We start from the raw sequence: 7,517 nt of genomic DNA, 5'->3' as shown, positions 1-7,517 counted from the left end.
CCTCATGATTCTCATTTGCTCTGACATGCACTGTGAGCTGGAAGGTCTTATATAGACAGGTGTGTGCCTTTCCTAATCAAGTCCAATCAGTTTAATTAAACACAACTGGACTCCAATGAAGGAGCAGAACCATCTCAAGGACAATTAGAAGAAATGGACAGCATGTGAGTTAAATATGAGTGTCACAGCAAAGGCTCGGAATAATTTTGACTAATATCACGGAATATCACAGAATACTTATGTGATATTTCAGTTTTTCTTTCTACAGAGAAATAAAATGAACTTTTTTGATTTTAGCAAATGGCTTCAATGAAACAAAGAGTGAAGGGGTCTGAATACTTTCCGTACCCACTGTATATGTGTATATATACATATATATATATACAGTATATATGTATATATGTATATACATATGTATATACGTATATGTATATATATACACATACACATGTATACTGTATATATATATATATACACACACACGTGTATATATAGAAAATGTAGAAAATATTCACATTTAAGAAGCTGAAAAATGACGGAGTTACATAAGTGAAAAAAAGAAAAATGAGCTTGAGTTGAACTTTGTTTTATTTGACTCTGACAGATATTAATGAGTGTGTGTGTGCGTGTGCTCGCTCATGTTTACCGTGTTGTGTGACCTGCAGGAGAAAAGCCTCGGTGGATGAGAATTACGAGTGGGATGCAGCTGATGTCGACTCACAGCCTGGAAACAGAGATGGTGAGGAGTGTTCTCAACACACACACACACACACACACACACACACACACACACATGAATTAACCGTGAAGGTCTGTTGTAGATGAGGTCATGTGAGCGTGACTGCAGGTCAGAGAGACCATTATCTTCCGTGTGGGCCGATATTTTAAATTTTAATCAACATTAATATTGCACGCCCAAATTTGTAAATAAAGTTTCCAGACAAAGTCGATGCTCGAACCGCGAGGCGTGAAGCGCGGTGGTCAGTGTGACGCGTTCTGTGTGTTATGCGCACCTGTCAGGTTAACTGTCTAAAAGGTCTCACCATGTCTGCTGCTGCTGTTACTGCTGCTACTGCTGTTACTGCTGTGCTGCTGCTGCTGCTGCTGTACTGCTGCTGCTGCTGTTACTGTGCTGCTGCTGCTGCTGCTGCTGCTGTTACTGCTGCTGCTACTGCTGCTGCTGTTACTGCTGCTGCTGTTGCTGCTGCTGCTGTTACTGCTGCTGCTGCTGCTGCTACTGTTACTGCTGCTGCTGCTGTGCTGCTGCTGCTGCTGTTGCTGCTGCTGTTACTGCTGCTGCTGCTGTTACTGTTACTGCTGCTGTTGGCTGCTGTTACTGTTACTGCTGCTGCTGCTGTTACTGCTGTTGTTACTGCTGCTGTTGCTGCTGCTGCTGTTGCTGCTGCTGCTGTTACTGCTGCTGCTGTACTGCTGCTGCTGTTTACTGCTGCTGCTGCTGCTGCTGCTGTTACTGCTGCTGCTGCTGTTACTGCTGCTGCTGTTACTGCGCTACTGTTACTGCTGCTGCTGCTGTTACTGCTGCTGCTGCTGTTGCTGCTGCTGCCCGCTGCTGCTGCTGCTGCTGCTGCTGTTACTGCTGCTTGTTGCTGCTTGTTACTGGCTGCTGTGTTACTGCTGTTGCTGCTGTTACTGTTACTGCTGTTACTGCTGTTACTGCTGCTGCTGCTGTTACTGTTGCGCTGCTGTTACTGTTACTGCTGCTGCTGCTGCTGCTGCTGCTGTTACTGCTGCTGCTGCTGTTACTGCTTGTTACTGCTGCTGCTGTTACTGCTGCTGCTGCTACTGCTGCTGCTGCTGCTGCTACTGCTGCTGCTGCTGCTGTTACTGTTACTGCTGCTGCTGTTACTGTTACTGCTGCTGCTGCTGCTGTTACTTACTGCTGCTACTGTTACTGCTGTTACTGCTGCTGCTGCTGTTACGCTGCGCTGCTGCTGTTACTGCTGCTGTTACTGTTACTGCTGCTGTTACTGTTACTGCTGCTGCTGCTGTTACTGCTGCTGCTTTTTTTTGTGAAGTAAAGCTCACACTGACAGACAGACAGGGGATCCTGAGCTGCTGGACAAAATTATATAGAATAATAATGTACATATAAAATCACAGTAGTGAGCTTCTGTGTCACGCCATCATTTAATAATTCAATAATGATAATCATAATCATAATAATAATGATACTAATCATAATAAGACTAATGATATAATGATAATCTCAGAGTAAATGAAACGTCTTTATTTTCCACGTCATAAATCAACGTTTGACCTGAGCAGAAAAAAATGTCCTGAAACATTTGAAAGAACAGTTTTTTTAAATATTACAATAATAAGTGAACGTAGACTTTTGTCTTTTTTGTTTTATTTCCACTCTTTTTCCACTTTTACGTTTATATTTAGCATATACAGTGTTTTTACCTTTAATTTATGGTTCTTCAGTGTTAACGAATGTGACAAATTGTTTTCAGACGGTTAAATAAGATAAATCCTGTCATCATTTCTGCAGCTTTAAATTTCACTCTTTCTAAATGGAATTAAAAAGATTTGGACAAAAATCTGGCAAAAGCAGATTTTCTGACATTTGATAAATGAAAGTTATTTCACAGGAGCAAAAAAAAGGAAGTCGTCCTTCTTCTGTGAAACAAACAAAAACAACAGAAGAGATAAAACTTTGTTTGTTCTCCACAGGTTTGCTGCAGAAGCCTCTTCCTCTTCTTCTTCCTCCTCAGTGCTGCGACCTTCCCAGCATGCACTGCTCCTCTCTGATGTCGTCTTTGTGCTCGGGGCATCAGAACGTCCGCTCTGCTAAACCAGAACCAGACACGGTTCTGTTCTGAGGCTTCATGGTTCGTCAGACATCACATGATTTTTTTTTTTTTGAAGTTTACTACTTATCTGTTACTTCTCACCTGAGGCTAATGCTAATGCCAAAGCTAACACACTAAAAGTTGTCCTGATTTCCCCTCTCTGTCCTTTTATTTGTTCAGATTGTCAGTTTGGAGGAAATCCGATGAATAATCTCTCAGATTAGAGTGAATGCTGGAAATGGAGAATTTTTTTCTCTTCATTTCATTCTGAAAACTCGCTCCCGCTGATTTGTTGTTGATTCATTTCCAATTTAAAAACATGAAGATAAAGACAAATGTTCTTAAGAGTTTCTTGTTTCAAGAGAAAAAATAATCTACCAATGGGATTATTAGCTAATTTTTAAAACTATCCTGTAAATCTGCAGTTTAGACCTTCAGGCTGTAACTACAGTAAACTGACAACAAAAATATTATATATTATTATATATTAAATATTATGTATGGAAATATGTATATATACATATATATATGTATATACATGTGTGTATATGAGATTACACAGGTATGAGGTCCACAATATTAATAAAAACTTAATTATAATTCTAAATAAATTATAAATTGTGACAATCTCACAATTTTGTCTCAGATTTTTTTAATGGTTTTTGTTTCCAACAGAATGTCCACATGTGGTCCTAATCCTAATCCTGATCCTGATCCTAATCCTCCATGTGCAGTTTAGTTTTTGATTCTTAAAATAAGAACAAAACACTTTGTTTTAACTCGTTATTTTCAATTTAATCTTAAACTCAACTGTAACGTTGGATTAAGACAAAGTGAGACGTTGATTATTTTTCTTTTTAGGCAAAAAAAAAAGAAGAACATTTTCTTACAAATCTATTTTTACAGTGAAATAAGAGATGAATCATAAATGAATTGTTGGAGCCAAAGAAAATGTCAACAAGCTCCTCTGTGATGTGTTGTTTATAAATGATATGTTTTCTATAATCCGTGGTGTGGTGAGAGAGGAACACGCGTGTTCTCCGTGTGCTGCCCTGTCTTTATGAAGAATGGCGGAGAACGCGGCTGAAATAGGTTTTTGTTCTGTGCTCTTGCTGCAGGCCGGCGTCACATTAGTCAGCCACGTAATTAACTGGGAGCTGTGTAAAGCAGCAGAGCATTGTGGGATATCCATCCTGTAATTGAAATCCACTCATAGAGGCTGAATGTTTCACTTCTTTTTTCACATCGTGGAGGCGCCGGCGTCGACAGATCATCAAACACGTGTCGAGCTGCTCGAGGGTTTTGACGTCAACGTTTAGATTTTTCCTCTTTCCCTCCGACTTTTTCAAATTCTGTCTAAATATTGTGTTTCTAGAACATTAGACACAGAGATTTGATCAGACTTTGTCTTTGATGCGACACTAAAGTAAACTCCTGCCATCAATCACACTTAAAGGAAACTGCAGGAACTAGACCAGAGCTCAGGGACCGTCTACAAAGTGCAACAACTAGTAACGTTAGAAAAACTACAACACGACACCAGATCTAACTAGACCACAAACACGACAACAGCCACGCTGCACACACTTGTTTGGGCTAACGAGTAGTAGCTAACGTTGTGTTTTCAGTGTGCGCTTCTCTGTTTCCAACGCAGTCTGGATCATTTCATCCACGTCATGATGTCTGCAGTGTTACCAACCAAGCTGGCAGACCACCGAAGACCGCTAGCTCCTTTAGCTCGGATTAGCTTGTTATTAAACCACGACACTTTATTCACACACTGCAGCTGATACACAGCCTCTCTTATTATTGTGCGGCTCTCACAATAAGAGCAATAAGTCACAATATGCAGGTGACAGAGATATTGTCTCAATAAAAAAACATCTGCACAAAGCAAGAAGATCCACTTTTCTATGTTGATAAGAACATTAAAATGAGAAGAAATAATGGGACATTTAGAATAGATACAAATGTGATATTAATCACGAGTTAACTATGACATTAATGCGATTAATCACTAGTTAACTATGACATTAATGCGATTAATCGATGACATTAATGCGATTAATCGCGAGTTAACTATGACATTAATGCGATTAATCGCGAGTTAACTATGACATTAATGCGATTAATCGCGAGTTAACTATGACATTAATGCGATTAATCGCGAGTTAACTATGACATTAATGCGATTAATCACGAGTTAACTATGACATTAATGTGATTAATCATGAGTTAACTATGACATTAATGCGATTAATCACGAGTTAACTATGACATTAATGTGATTAATCGTGAGTTAACTATGACATTAATGCGATTAATCGCGAGTTAACTATGACATTAATGCGATTAATCGCGAGTTAACTATGACATTAATGCGATTAATCGCGAGTTAACTATGACATTAATGCGATTAATCGCGAGTTAACTATGACATTAATGCGATTAATCGTGAGTTAACTATGACATTATGACGAGTTAACTATGACATTAATGTGATTAATCACTATGACATTATTGCGATTAATCGTGAGTTAACTATGACATTATTGCGATTAATCGCGAGTTAACTATGACATTAATGCGATTAATCGCGAGTTAACTATGACATTAATGCGATTAATCGCGAGTTAACTATGACATTAATGCGATTAATCGCGAGTTAACTATGACATTAATGCGATTAATCGCGAGTTAACTATGACATAATGCGATTAATCGCGAGTTAACTATGACATTAATGCGATTAATCGCGAGTTAACTATGACATTAATGCGATTAATCGCGAGTTAACTATGACATTAATGCGATTAATCGCGAGTTAACTATGACATTAATGCGATTAATCGCGAGTTAACTCTGACATTAATGCGATTAATCGCGAGTTAACTATGACATTAATGCGATTAATCGTGAGTTAACTGTGACATTAATGCGATTAATCGCAAGTTAACTCTGACATTAATGTGATTAATCGCGAGTTAACTATGACATTAATGCGATTAATCGCGAGTTAACTATGACATTAATGCGATTAATCGTGGTTAAATATTTGAATGGTTTGACAGCACTACAGTAAATATTAATAATATAAATAAATAATATAAATACTACATCACTCATTAGTTCTTAGTAATAATTGTCTTCATTATAACACAGTTACAGTGATACTGAACAAAAACAAAGTGTTTTATTTAAATATGTTTCTTTTAAATGTTATTAAACACAGAAACTTTCTAACTTTACTGAACTTCAGTAATTAATGATCTTTGTAACTTATTATCAACCTCAAATAAAACTTGTGGACGATATTAATGTTATTCATAGTCTATAATAATATATAATAGAATGACTGTAGTCTATAATAATATATAATAGAATGATTGTAGTATAAAGAAACAGCAACAAGGGACAAGGAACTTTAATTAAATGTTTGACAGAAAGTTTCTTTCTTTCTTTTCTCTAACAACTTTATTCTCTTAACATTGATGGAACATTCGTTACAAACTTTCTCTTTTTGAAATTGTGTCCATTTATACATTTCACACGATTAAACAAAAGCAGATTTAAATCAATCATACTTAAGAAAATAAAAGTGAGTTTTTGTTGATGTTTTTTTTAAAAAACCAATGTTGAAATATTACAAACTATTACTGTCTTTATTCTTGCTTTAGCAGCTGTAAACTTTTTTTTATGTAAACTTTTGTGACAAATTTTCAACAACTCTAGTTTATTAGTTTTTGTTTTACTTGTGTGGCAATAAAAAATACAACCTTTGATACTTATGACAAAATAAATACTGTGTGTGTGTACATATATATATATATATATGTACACAAAAATAAAAACATTATATAAACATTTTTTAAACTGATACATTGTACAGTGACATGAACATGAACTTGTTATTTTTTAAATAAAAACTGCCTCTAATGAGCTCCTGTTTGTCGTACATCGTCATTTAAAGCATTCACACACATTCTTGTTTCTAGATTATCAGACGTTAATCTGGCTAATCTGACTCGACTCAATCTAAGAAGTTTTTGCAAACGTGAATATTTCAAACTCAAATGAACCTCGTTGAGACAAAACTATGAAACAAACTGCAGCTTTTTCTTTGCGTTATTCTGATAATTAAACTGATTATTCTTCATTATTGATGATTTATTACAATTTGAATTAAAAAGACTTTACTCACGACAATAAAACACAGATGTGTTGAAGTAACAAAAGTGAAGAGAGAAATGTTCATATTCACAGCGGGTTTGAGCTGAACATGACATGTAACCATAATGACGGCGGTGATCACATGAATCATGTCACAATAACTGTGAGGAACAAAAAGCTGCTTTGTGTTTTTTTCACGTCTGTCAAAAACAAACGGACGCAGCAAATAAACTCAGTATCTGTTTGAGTCACGCGGCGGAGTAGTGGCTGCCATTACTGCCTCACAGCAAGACGGTCACCAGGTTGGATCCTGGTTTCGTGTCATGTTGACTTGCAAGTGAATTATTGTTTGTCCTCTGATGGACAGGCGGTGACCCCGCCTTTGACCCTGTGTCAGCTGGGATTGACCTCTGTGACCTTTATGTGAACGATAATGTGACCGACGATAATGTTACACTCGACATTTTTCAGTGAAATTCTGTTCTTTTTCTCCGCAGACGTTCACTTTCAGACTAAAGTCAGATGAAAAGT

The 7,517-nt window shown here is 37.0% G+C and overlaps 1 long non-coding RNA gene across 1 annotated transcript; it reads left to right on the top strand.

Annotated features, from left to right (window-relative positions):
- Positions 1–591: 591 nt before the first annotated feature.
- On the top strand, positions 592–3,700 carry LOC122761899. Its single transcript, XR_006358628.1, has 2 exons — positions 592–739; positions 2,698–3,700. It is a non-coding gene; the product is annotated as an uncharacterized LOC122761899 (long non-coding RNA).
- The last annotated feature ends 3,817 nt before the right edge of the window (positions 3,701–7,517 follow it).

This window comes from Solea senegalensis, unplaced genomic scaffold (assembly GCF_019176455.1).
Source record: "Solea senegalensis isolate Sse05_10M unplaced genomic scaffold, IFAPA_SoseM_1 scf7180000015057, whole genome shotgun sequence".
NCBI lineage: Eukaryota > Metazoa > Chordata > Actinopteri > Pleuronectiformes > Soleidae > Solea > Solea senegalensis.
Note: the sequence above shows the minus strand (reverse complement) of the source record. Positions and strands in the feature narration are given on the sequence as shown.